The sequence below is a fragment of the Hypanus sabinus genome, chromosome 26, assembly GCF_030144855.1.
Source record: "Hypanus sabinus isolate sHypSab1 chromosome 26, sHypSab1.hap1, whole genome shotgun sequence".
Classification (NCBI taxonomy): domain Eukaryota; kingdom Metazoa; phylum Chordata; class Chondrichthyes; order Myliobatiformes; family Dasyatidae; genus Hypanus; species Hypanus sabinus.
In genome coordinates this window covers 26,936,634-26,949,559 of record NC_082731.1, presented here as the reverse complement: position 1 = coordinate 26,949,559, position 12,926 = coordinate 26,936,634, and the positions used below count along the sequence as shown (strand labels likewise).

General features: G+C 42.2%; 1 long non-coding RNA gene across 2 annotated transcripts in view; it reads left to right on the top strand.

The window, feature by feature from the left end:
* The window catches only part of LOC132381342 (uncharacterized), a 100,845-nt gene that overhangs the window by 21,687 nt on the left and 66,232 nt on the right, over positions 1-12,926 (top strand). The window contains exon 2 of one of the 2 annotated variants that reach the window (XR_009508011.1): positions 4,261-4,377. The exons of the other annotated variant lie outside the window; for it this stretch is intronic. This is a non-coding gene — a long non-coding RNA (uncharacterized LOC132381342). The remainder of the gene's footprint in view (positions 1-4,260; positions 4,378-12,926) is intronic. 2 annotated transcript variants of the gene reach the window in all.

The following is a 12,926-nucleotide window of genomic DNA, read 5'->3' as shown; positions in this document are numbered from 1 at the left end:
CTCGTCCCAATGACCTGCACCTGGACCATACCACTCCATACACCTCTCGGCCATGTACCTGTCCAAGTCTTTCTTAAATGTTAAAAGTGAGCCCGCATTTACAACTTGATCTGGCAGCTCATTCCACACTCCCACCACTCTCGGAGTGGAGGAAGCTCCCCATGTTCCCTTTAAACTTCTCCCACTTCACCCTTAACCCATGTCATTTGTTTTTTTTTCTCCTCTAGCCTCAGTGTAAAAAGCCTGCTTGAATTCATTCTATCTATACCTGTCATAATTTTATATACCTCTATCAAGTCTCCCCTCATTCTTCTGCGCTCCAGGGAACAAAGTCCTAACCGATTCAACCTTTCTCTGTAACTCAGTTTCTGAAGTCCTGGAAACATCCTTGTAATCCTTCTCTGCACTCTTTCAACCTTATTAATATCCTTCCTGCATTGTGTTATACAACATCACCATAACATTCCAACTCTTGTACTCAATACTTTGATTTATAAAGGCTAATGTACCAAAAGCTCTCTTTGCTACCCTATCTACCTGTGATGCCACTTTTGGGGAATTTTGTATCTGTATTCCTAGATCCCTCTGTTCTACTGCACTCTTCAGTGCCCTACCATTTACCTTGTATGTTCTACCTTGATTTTTCCTTCCAAAGTGCAATACCTCACACTTGTCTGTATTAAACTCCATCTGCCCCTTTCGGCCCATTTTTCCAGCTGGTCCATGGATGAGCCTCCTGTCGAAATCCCATCCCTGATCACTATGTATCCGCCGGGGGAGGCCGTAATAAATGAAAAACCTTTCCAAAACACTTTGGCCACTGTGGACACCCTCTGATCCTTGGTAGGGAAAGCCTGCGCATATCTGATGTAGTGATCCATGATGACTAAGACATTCACCATGTTGCTGGCATCTTGCTCTATTGACAGGAAATCCATACACACCAGGTCAAGGGGCCCCGCAATCTGCAATTGGGACAAGGTAGCTGCCCTTGTAGGCAGTGTCTTCCTCTGTATGCATTGAATGCATGAATTGGAATTTTCTTCAACCTCCGGCTTCATTTGGGGCCTGTAAAACTGATCTCTGAGCAATCCATAGGTCTTTTCAACCCACAAATGTCCAAAATCATTATGAAGTGACTTCAACACCTTCCTCCGATACTTCTCAGGCAGAACCAACTGTGTACACCAAGGTCATTCCGGAGGTGACGTGACCTGGTATATGATCTAGTTCCTCAACTCCAATCTAGGCCATTCTCTCAGAAATGGAGGCAGTGCAACGTCTTTCGTCTTCTCCGCCTGGGCCGAATCATCCTTTTTGAAAGCTGACCAAATGGTACCGATGCCCAGGTCATCTCGCTGAGCACCTGCCATTTCCCCCGGACTCAATTCCAGTAACCGGTTTGTCTTCAGAGCGGTCAGGTTGCAGTAAACTTGTGGAATGGCATCATCAGATCTCCCAATTAATCTACCGCTTGATTCTGTCCTTGCCTTCCATCTGCCTTCAGGGTAATGGCAAACTGGCACATGGCTTTCACTCCCAGGGCAGGAACGCTCTGCCACTCCTAGTCCCTGTCCAGCCCTTCATGTGCACGTCGGGACAAAGCATCATCATCAATATTCCTACTTCCCAGCCGGTACTTCAGACTGAAATCAGAGGCAGACAACGCCACCAACCAACGACGGCCTGTGGCATCCAATGTTGCCAAGGTCAGGAATAAGTTAGGGAATTGTTGTCCGTCTTCACCTCAAACTTGGCACCAAAGAGGTAGTCACTCAAATTATCCACCACAGCCCATTTCAATGCCAGAAATTCCAACTTGTGCATGGGATAGTTTTTCCCTGGGGGTGACAGACTCCGGCTGACTAACGCAACAGGTTTCAACCCGGTACCCTGACTTTGATACAGGACACCCCCCGAGCCCTCTCTGCTGGCATCTTTTCGAACTGGAAGAATCCCAGTGGACATAGAAATGCCGTCTTCTCTTTGTCAGCCTCGCTCATGGGGATCTGGTAATATCCACTCCTCAAGTCCAGCACACTGACCCACTTAGCACCACTCAGACAGGCCAGTGCTTCTTCGATCCTTGGGACCGTATACTGGTCAGGGTCGGTACACCTGTTCAGGGTCCTATAGTCTACACACAGCCATGGGGCAGGCTATCCATGGTCACTTCACCACAGGGACCACTACCGAGGACTCTACCCTGCTGATGGAGGCCTCCTGTGCCTCTGACACATTCTCCTCCTCTTGTATTTCTCTGATCAGCTCAACAAACAAGGGAAGGGGGGTTGCGTCTTACGAGATAGTCGGAGACATCAAGCGATCAGGTCCTGGGACAGGGCGTCCTTTGCTATCTGGTCCACTCTTAACTGATCCACCTCAGCCGCTTGAATGGCCCCTCTGCACTGCAAGCAATTCAGCTGCCTGTCTAGCCGAAAGAGGTAGGCAGAATGCTTCTCCCCCTTCTCCTGACGCATGTTCTGAAACACCGTCATGAGCTCCATTGGGTTTCCTGTCATGCCAAGTGCATTTTCCAGTGCTCGCATGTAAGCGGCAGTAGTGGCAAGGGGGTACTGGGACTTTACAGCTCTCACAATGTCAGCCACCCGCCCCCTCAAACTTTCAACCAATCGCTGTTGTTTTACATCATCGGAGCACTGCCACTCATCGAACAACTGAGAGGTCTGCCTTGCCCAAGTCTCATACTTCTCTTCCCCTTTAGGGGTGGGCTTCGTTCCTGAGAATAGGCGGAGCCTACCATAGCTGGGGCTTTGGACCTGGGCATTTTTCCATTTATTCACCAGAGAGGTAAGGGCGGATACTAACTCAGAATTCTCACGCTTCCCTGGAGGACAAGGACACATTGGACATTCCAAATCAGACCGCTCCTTCGCCTCCCAAAGCAGAAACGAAAGAACCCTGTCTCAGAAGTCTCCTCCCCAGCTACAGGAGACACGACATGTGCTTCGGCCCGCTCACCTCCACTCTCCTCCCCCGGAAAGTGTGGACAGTGCACACCCCACCCCCCTCTCCTGGGGCCCCAATAGTACCGGGCAGTTCTACTGTCATTATGTCAGCGCTAATCTGAACTAAGACAAAGTCTGTGCCTGCCATTTTATCAAATCTCTGCCCCATAATTGTAACTTTACCTACCACGTTAACAGTACTTAAAAGTGGAATCGACAATTCATCAGGATTACGAATATCTACCCCACTCAACATGCATGCATTAGTTACCAGAAACCCCGAGGATGAACACCACCGCTCCACACCGGCAGCATCCATACTAGCACACACTTAAACACACAGTCCACTGGTTCAATGCTCAGGTTCAATGCTCACACAGCGTCCAACGGAGTCAATCCCGAACGATACCCCCTCAGGTTCAGCCGGAGGCATTAGTCCAGGAAGGCAGTCTCTGGCCCTGCCAAATATGTGAAATCTGAGGTGCAAAACCTCTTGTTTGTGTGGATACTGCGTGATGTGTTCCCCTGTTACAACTCAGTATCACAAAATAACAGACAGTACACCATATACAATTAAATGATTTAGCTTTACAATTTTTAATTTGACTAGAGGGTTAGTAAGAATAACAAAAAGAAAAGGGCCCATTTTAATGAAACAGTCTAATGTGCACATTGGAGCTTACGGCTTCCTGTCCATTAATCCTCCATCGAATTCCCCCCAGGCGTGGTCGACTCCCAGCCCATTCCAAGTCCTCTCAGTCTTGCAGTCTAGAACCTCTTCATTCTGGCATCTTCTCTCTCCATCTTCCACTGAACAAAAGACCTTGAACCACTCGCTGTCAGGCACACAAGAAGTAAAAAACACTCCCTTCATTGGACTGCGCAAATTCCAAAGTCCCCCTTATCTCTAGCCATAACCCAAACACTGCTGCTACAGAGTGGCCATTACATTAGCAGTGAAACCTTTCCCAGGATGTTACAGAATGTTAATCCCCACTGAATCTGGGTCACATCATGCAAATGCAGGTATCACGGTTTCCTTTCCATTAGCCCTCCATCGATTTCCCCCCAGGCGTCGTTGACTCCCAGCCCATTCCAAGTCCACTCAGTCCTGCAGGGGTCGAATGGTGAGTTTCTTTGTTTGCAAACAACTCCATTCTGCAGCTCCAAGAACACTATCTTTATGGGTGCATTTTAAACTGAATCTACAATCCACATTCAGGTATGAAGATTGGCTGTTGTTGAAATTAGTATTTGCTATATAACCTAACTCCAGAATATGTCCTAACAGCTCTCCACACAATTGAGCACATCTACAAGGAGTTTGTTGCAGGAAGGCAACATCCATCATTGAGCACATCCACCATCCAGGACATGTTCGCTTCGCACTGTGGCCATCAGGAAGAAGGTACAGAAGCCTTGTGTCAGACCATGAGGTTCAGGAACAGTTATTACCACACAACCATCATGCTCTGGAAGCAGGGTCAATAACTTCACTCACCCCAACACTGAACTGGTTCCATAAGACCATAAGATGTAGGAGTAGAATTAGGCCATGTAGTCCATTAAGTCTGCTTCACAACCTATGGACTCACTGTCAAGGACTTTACAGCTGAAGCTCACGATATTATTTATATATTTATTTATTATATTATTTTGATTAATTTTTTTAATATTTTTTTAAGTCACTAATTCTGCCATTGAGCATGACTTCCTGACATTGTACTCCATCTTCCACTTAATTGCCCATTCTCCTAATCTGTCCAAGTTTTTTCTTGGCTCTCTACTTCCTGAGAACGATCTGCCCCTCCACCAATGACAAACTGGGTAACAATTTCTTTTCTTTAGCTTCTCTCCCTTCTTGAAGTGTGAAGTGACATATGCAATTCACCACTTTTCTGGAACCATTCCAGAATATAATGATACTTGAAAGATCATTATTATTATTAATAATGATCATTATTATTGATTATAATCAATTCAACCACCTCTTTCAGAACCCTGGGTTGTACACCATCTGGTCCAGGTGACTTACCTACCTTCAGACCTTTCAGTTTCTCAAAAATCTTCTCTCTAGTAATGGTAGCTTCACAAACTTCATGGCCCTTGACACCTGGAACTTCTACCATACTGCTCGTGTCTTCCACAGTGAAGACTGATGAAATATATTCATTCAGTTCATCTGCCATTTTATTGGCCCTCATTACTGCCTTTCCAGCATCCTTCTCCAGTGGTCTGATAAGGCCCCTCAGCTCTCTTTTACACTTCATGTATCTGAAGAAACTACTTGTATCCTCATTAATATTATTGGCGAGCTTACTTTCATATTCCATCGTTACCTTCTCACTGACTTTTTTAGTTGCCTTCTGTTGTTTCTTAAGATCTTCCTCATCCTCGACCCAATCTCTGCTCAGGTATATGCCCTCCCTTTAGCTTTATACTGGCCTTGAATTCCCTTCTTAGCCATGGCTGTGTCATATTGCCTTTAGAATACCTTTTTCTTTCAGGGATGTTTTTATTCTGTGCCTTCTGAATTGCTTCCAGCTATTGCTGCTCTGCCATCATCCCTGCCAGTGTTCTTTTCCAATCAATTCTGGCAATCATCTCCACTGTCATGCCTCTGTAACTTCTTTTACTCCACTGTAATATTGAAATATCCAATATGATTACCAATTTGCGGGACTGACCCGAATCCTTAAAGGGGCTGCACCAGCTATCCGCACTGCGAAGGGTTAGAGCAACATTAGCAGACCTGCAGCGACTGGAGTTGCTTATGAACTTCTGGTAGAAATTTTCTAACCCCAAGAAACATTGGATTTGGTTGATGCTGGATGGTGGCAGCCAGTCTCTGACTGCCTGAGTCTTGGTACGTCTTGGTAGGCTCCACCTTGCGATGGCCATTGGAGATGATGAACGTCAAGAATGAAATAGTCGTCACGTGAAACTCAGACTTCTCCAACAGAACATCAACTTCATACTCCAGAAGCCTCTTTAAAATGTCCCTGATGTTAACGTCGTTCTTCCCCATGGACTTTGGAAAGATGAAGATATCATCAATGTAGATGAAGGAATGCTTATCAAGAATATGGATAATGATTGGAGCATTCACGAGGCTGAAGGGCATAACCAGGTACTCTTAGTGCCCCATCGGTGTATTGAATGCAGTCTTCCACTCATCACATTCTCTTATATGTACCAGATGGTACGCGCTCCATTGGTCCAGATTTGTGAATACTCTCACTCTTGGAGCATCTTGAAGTCCATGAAAGGCAGCAGGTAGCAATCTTTGGCCAATATGCAGTTTAATCCTCTGTAATCAATGCAAGGCCACAGGCTCCCATCCTTATTTTGTAAGAAGCAGAAGCCTGTGCCAGTGAGTGAGGTGGAGGGCCGTATGAGGCCTGTGGCAAGAGTCTCTTTGGTATATTCTTCCACTACACTTTTCTCTGGGCTCAAGAGTATGTTTAATTAACCCTGCAAGGGACAAGTACCAAGCAGCAGTTATTGCATTGTTGTGGGGTCGGTGTTTCAGAAGAGTAAAGGCCTTTCCCTTGCTGAAGACCTCCTCCATGTCCTTGCACTTGGAAGTGCTTTCAACAGGTTTGGGTGTGCTGTCTCCTTGGACTTTCTTTCGAAGATGAGCTTTGAGAATTTTTAAGCACCGGGGTGATTCAATCGACCTCAGAGTCTGCTCCCGAGGCTCACAAAGCTCATTCATGGAAACGAGCCAAAGCTGAGTCCAAATCTCCATCTGAATCCTCAGGCGATGACAGCAGGGCATTACAGAGGGTTCTTTCCTTCCTGGAAATAGGCTTCAAGGCTGGGCATAATGGAGTCTTTCAGTTACTCGAGACATGGTAGCTGTGTTCCTTAAGGTTGGCTGCAAATTTCCCAGAAAGTTCGGGCATTTCTTTAGTCCTCTCTTGAATGACAGATTCCCTCTCTCTAGTTCTTGTGGGATCCAGGATCGACAGTGACAGGGATCATACAGTCCCATTGTCTGAAATCAGTTTGTCCATCCAGGAGTGCAGGACTGGGTCACCAGAAGGTCTTGGGTTACTTCGCACTGACATCTGCCCCCCTTTTTGGTCATTTCTCATGGGACAGTCTGGGTCTTGGAACACCATGCCCCAAACAAACCCTCTTACAATGACTGGACCAAGCAATTGAGAGGCCATGCCAGGAGGGGATTTGGTACTCGAATTAGGGTAGTAAATGGAACAGATAATGTTAGTGTGAAGAATGTGAAACCAATGTTCTGTTTCAATGTTCTCCGCTCCCTCCAGTCCATGGAGAATTATGCTGGGATAGCCAAGGGTACTCAAGTATCAGGGGTACAAGTGGGGAATCAATAATGTGGAAACTAATGTCTTCCACATGATCCGCTATCCTCATCTGCAAATCCACTGGATCTGCCCGGAACCTAGTGGGCGACCATCCAAGACAGTGGCAAGCATGGGTTGGCTCAACTCTCGCTGTAGGTAGTAACTCACAGATTAGTTACAGTACCTGGGCCTTTGTACCTCTCTCTGCTGTTGGATGCTCCGGTCAGGAAGACCACAATTGAGATGAGATACCCTGAATATGATGCAGAACTATTCCAAATAGAACAATCAATCTATTAGGTTGTAAATTAATTTTCAAAGCTTTAGATTGTAGAAAATAAAGATTTCCAAAACGTTTTTAATGACGAACATCACCAGAACATATGTGACAAAGTAGCTATTTCAGTTTTACACCTATCACAATGGTTATCTATACTAGGAAATATTTTAGATAGCCTTCTTTGTTAAGTAATAACGGTGCACAATTTTAAACTGAATTAAACAATGGTTGGCACATACAGAAGAAAAATTTATGTTTTTCAAAACTCGAAGCCAATCTTCATTAACAAAGGTCATATTAAGTTCTCTCCCAATCCTGGTTAATCTTTCGTGATAAGTTCTCTTTTTGTAACAAAAATAAATTATAAATTCTGCTAATGGAACCTTTCACTAAGGGATTCAATTTCAAAATGGTGTCCAACAAATCAGATTCTTGTAAATATGGAAACTTAGGTAAATATTGGTGTAAAAATGTGTATGTGAGAGAAAATTTATTAATTAACTCCTCAAAAGTCATCAATCTACCATCACAAAATAAATCTGAAAAATTCCTTTATTTTTCCTTAAAAGAAAAATGGGTTCAGTTGTTGAAGGTTTAAATAAGAAAATTCAATATAAAAAACTAGATAAATTGTTCAAGATTAAAAGAAAAATGAAACTGAACCCAAATCCATAAGGATTGTTTAATAATCATACAGAAATTTAAATTTGGAATTTTAAAGAGCTGTAAAGGTAATGGAGCTCCTAAAATTGAAGTTAAATGAAATTTTTTAACAGCTTTTAATTCCAAATCAACCCATAATAGTTTTTGGCTCTTATCAAGCCAGTATAACCAAAAACATAATTGTCTAATATTCACAGCCCAATAATACAGTCTTAAATTTGGAAGTGCAATTCCACCATCTTTTTTAAATATTTGTAAATGATACTTATTAATTCTAGGTCTTTTATTATTCCAAATAAAAGAAGAAATAAGAGAGTCAATGTGATCAAAAAAATTTTAGTTAAAGAATAGGTATATTTTGTAAAATATATAAAAATCTTGGTAAAATCATCATGTTCACAGCATGAATATGGACTATAAAAGAAAAAGTAAGTGGATTCCATCTAGAAAATAATTCTTTCATGGAGTCCATTAAAGGAACTAAATTTGCTTTATAGAGATCTTTATAATATTTAGTAATTATAATACCTAAATATCTAAATGTATTAACAATTTTAAAAGGAATATCATTATATGTACTATCATGAACATCTAATGGAAACAATTCAAGTTAAGTTTATATCCTGAAAATTTACCAGAATTTCCAAAATTTACCAGAGTTTCCAAAAGATTAGGAATTGATTGCTCAAGGTTTGAAATAAAAACCAAAAGATTATCTGCATAAGGAGAAATCTTCAATTGATAGAGATACCATGAATATTTTTAGCTTCACGTAATCTAACAGCTAAAGGCTCCAATTCAAGATTAAATAATAAAGGACATAATGGACATCCCTGTCTAGTGCCATGAGAAAGTGAGAATAAAGAAGACCGACATTTATTAGTAATGAACGATTCTTATAAATCATTTGAATCCATCTATTGAAATTATGACCAAAACCAAATTTTTGTCAAACTTTAAACAAATATGGCCACTCAACTCTAGCAAATGCCTTTTCTGCATCAGGAGAGATAAAACATTGAGGTTGATTTGATAACGATGAATATATAATGTTCATCAATCTCCAAACATTAGAGAAAGAATAATGGCCTTTAATAAAGCCCATTTGATCTATAGAAATAATTTTAGTTAAAATATTTTCCAAGCGATTAGCCAATATTTTACAGAGAATTTTTGCATCCTCATTTAATAGCAAAATAGGTCTATATGATGAACATTCAACCGGATCTTTATCTTTTTTAAGAATTAAGGAGACATATGCTTCATAAAAAAGAAGTTAAATTACCCTTGTCAAAGGATTCAGGAAATATTTCCAAAAGATACGGAGAAAGTATCTTTCAAATTTTTTGTAAAATCCCACTGAATAACCATCAAGTCCAGACGCTTTACCTGATTGCATTGATAAAATAGCTTTCTGAATTTCATGTTTGGTAATCAGAGCATCAAGCATCTGTTGATCTTCAAAAGAAATTTGTGGAAATTTAATCTTATGTAAAAATGCCTTCATTTTAGAGGAATCTGCAGGATATTGAGATCTATAAAGATCAGAATAAAAATCTTGAAAGGTATTATTAATGTCTTCATGGTTACTTACTATATCTCCATTATTTTTACGAAACTTTAAGATTTGTCTTTTAGCTCTATCTGCTCTTAATTGAGAAGCTAAGAGCTTATTATTTTTATCCCCAAAGAAATAAAATTGACTTTTCAATTTCAGCAAATATCCTTCAATAGGATAAGTTAGTGATAAATTATACTGCAATTGTAATTCTACTCTTAAATGAAACAACATTTGGAGAGATTGCATTAATGTTATCTAATTCTTTAATTTGTTTAGAGATTATAACACTGTTCGGGGGAAAGAGGCTAGAGTGCGTAGGTGCATGATGTAAAGCGCCAAAGGTTTAAAAAGGAGAGGAATTTTCAATGGTCCTTTTTAAATCGAAGCAAGAGGTTGAGACTAAAAGAGTAAAGGAATCTCGGAGAGAAGTTTTTTTTATACTGCTCGGGAAAAAGAGGCTAGACTGCACAGCCATGTGACATAGAGCACCAAAGGTTTAAAAAAAGACCACCATATACAGCGGACAGCACAGTGAGAGGGAGCAGATTGGGATTGCTTTGGCTCAACAGGCTTTGGTGTGAACAGGCAGAGGCGAGGGTAGGTTCTGGTAAGTTTTGTTTATTTAGAGTAGAGAGAATGCCAGGCAGGAAGTTGGAATGCTCCTCTTGCAGGATGTGGGTAGTCAGGGAGACCTCTGGTGTCCCTGACAACGACACCTGCAAGAAGTGCATCCAGCTGCAGCTCCTAACAAACTGCATTAGGGAACTAGAGCAGGAGCTGGATGACCTCCGGATCATTCAGGAGAATGAGGTGTTAATAGATAGTAGTTTCAGGGAGGTAGTTACACAAAAGGAACAATGCACAGGTAATTGGGTTACCATCAGGCAAGGGAAGGCAGAGCAGGGATCCCCTGTGGCCATTCCACTCAACAAAAAGTATACTGATTTGGATACTGTTGGGGGGATGACCTACCTGGGACAAGCTGCAGCAGCCGGATCTCTGGCACTAAGCCTAGTTCTGCAGTGCAGAAAGGAGGGTGGAAGAAGAGGGGAGTGGTAGTGATAGGGGACTCAATAGTTAGAGATACAGACAGGAGGTTCTGTGGTCAGACAGCCGGATGGTTTGTTGCCTCCCGGGTGCCAGGGTCAGGGATGTCTCTGATCGCGTGCACAGCATTCTGAAGTGGGTGGGTGAGCAGCCAGATGTCATGGTACACATTTGTACAAATGACATAAGAAGAAAGAGTGAGGAGGTCCTGAAGAGTGAGTATAGAGAGCTCGGTAGGAAGTTAAAAAGCAGGACCTCGAGGGTGGTAATCTCAGGATTGCTACCTGTGCCATGTGCCAGTGACGGTAAGTATAGGATGCTCTGGTGGATGAACACGTGGCTGAGGAACTGGTATAGTGTGCAGGGTTTCAGATTTCAGGATCATTGGGACCTATTCTGGGGCAGGTAGGATATGTACAAGAGAGATGGGTTACACCTGAACTACAAGGGGACTAATATCCTTGCAGGGAGGTTTCTTCATGCTATTGGGGAGGGTTTAAACTAGATTTGCAGGGGGATGGGAACCAGAGTGCCAGAGTAGATAGTGGAGTGGGGGTGAAAATAAATGATGTTAAAAGTTCATGCAAAGTGACAAATAGAAGGATTGTAGGTGGTATTAATAATCTGAGGTGTGTCTATTTCAATGCAAGGAGTATTGTAGGGAAGGCTGACGAGCTGAGGGCATGGATTCACAGATGGAATTACAATATTATAGGCATTAGTGAAACTTGGCTACAGGAGGGGCAGGACTGGCAGCTTAAAGTTCCAGGGTTCTGATGTTTCAGACATGATAGAGACAGAGGAATGAAGGGTGAGTGGGGAATGGCATTGCTAGCCTGGGAAAATGTTACAGCAGTGCTCAGTCAGGACAGATTAGAGGGGTTGTCTACAGAGGCCATATGCGTGGAGCTGAGAAACAGGAAAGGTATGACCACATTAATGGAGTTGTATTATAGACCACCCAATAGTCAGCAAGAATTGGAGGAGCAAATCTGCTGAGAGATAGCAGACGACCGCAAGAAACGTAAAGTTGTGATAGCAGTGGATTTTAATTTTCCACGTATTGATTGGGACTCCCATACTGTTAAATGTCTAGACAAGTTACAGTTTGTAAAATGTGTTCAGGAAAGTTTTCTAAATCACTATATAAAGGTACCAACTAGAGAGGATGCAATATTAGATCTCCTATTAGGAAATGAGTTAGGACAAGTGAAGGAAGTGTGTGTAGGGGAACACTTTAGTTCCAGTGATCAAAACACCATTAGTTTCTACTTGATCATGGAAAAAGATAGATCTGGTCCTCGGGTTGAGGTTCTAAACCTCGGGTTGAGAAAGGATCTAAAAAGTGCTGATTGGGACAGGTTGTTCTCTGGCAAAGATGTGATTGGTAAGTGGGAGGCCTTCAAAGGAGAAATTTTGAGAGTGCAGCGTTTGTATGTTCCTGACAGGATTAAAGGCAAAGTGAATAAGGATAAGGAACCTTGGTTCTCAAGGGATATTGGAAATCTGATAAAGAAGAAGAGAAAGATGGATGACATGTATATGGAATGGTGAGAAAATAAAATGCTTGAGGAGTATAAAAAGTGCAAAAAAATACTTTGGCAGTCATGATGAAGGATAAACCAAAGAGCTTCTACAGATATATTAAGAACAAAATGATAGTAAGGGATAAATTTGGTCCTCATGAAGATCAGAGTGGTCAGCTATGTATGGAACCTAAAGAAATGGTGGAGATCTTAAATAGGTTTTGCATCTGTATTTACTAAGTAAACAAGCATGGAGACATTGGAAATAAATGGCAAATTCATAGTAGATGCAATTTAATGTGGATAAATGTCAGGTTATCCACTTTGGTTGCAAGAACAGGAAAACAGATTATTATCTGAACGGTAGCCGATTAGGAAAAGGAGAGATCCAACAAGACCTGGGTGTCATTGTACACCAGTCATTGAAGGTGGGCATGTAGGTACAGCAGGCGGTGAAAAAGGCAAATGGTAAGTTGGCATTCATAGCAAAAGGATTTGAGTACAGGAGCAGGGAGGTTCTACTGCAGTTGTACAAGGCCGCACCTAGAATATCGT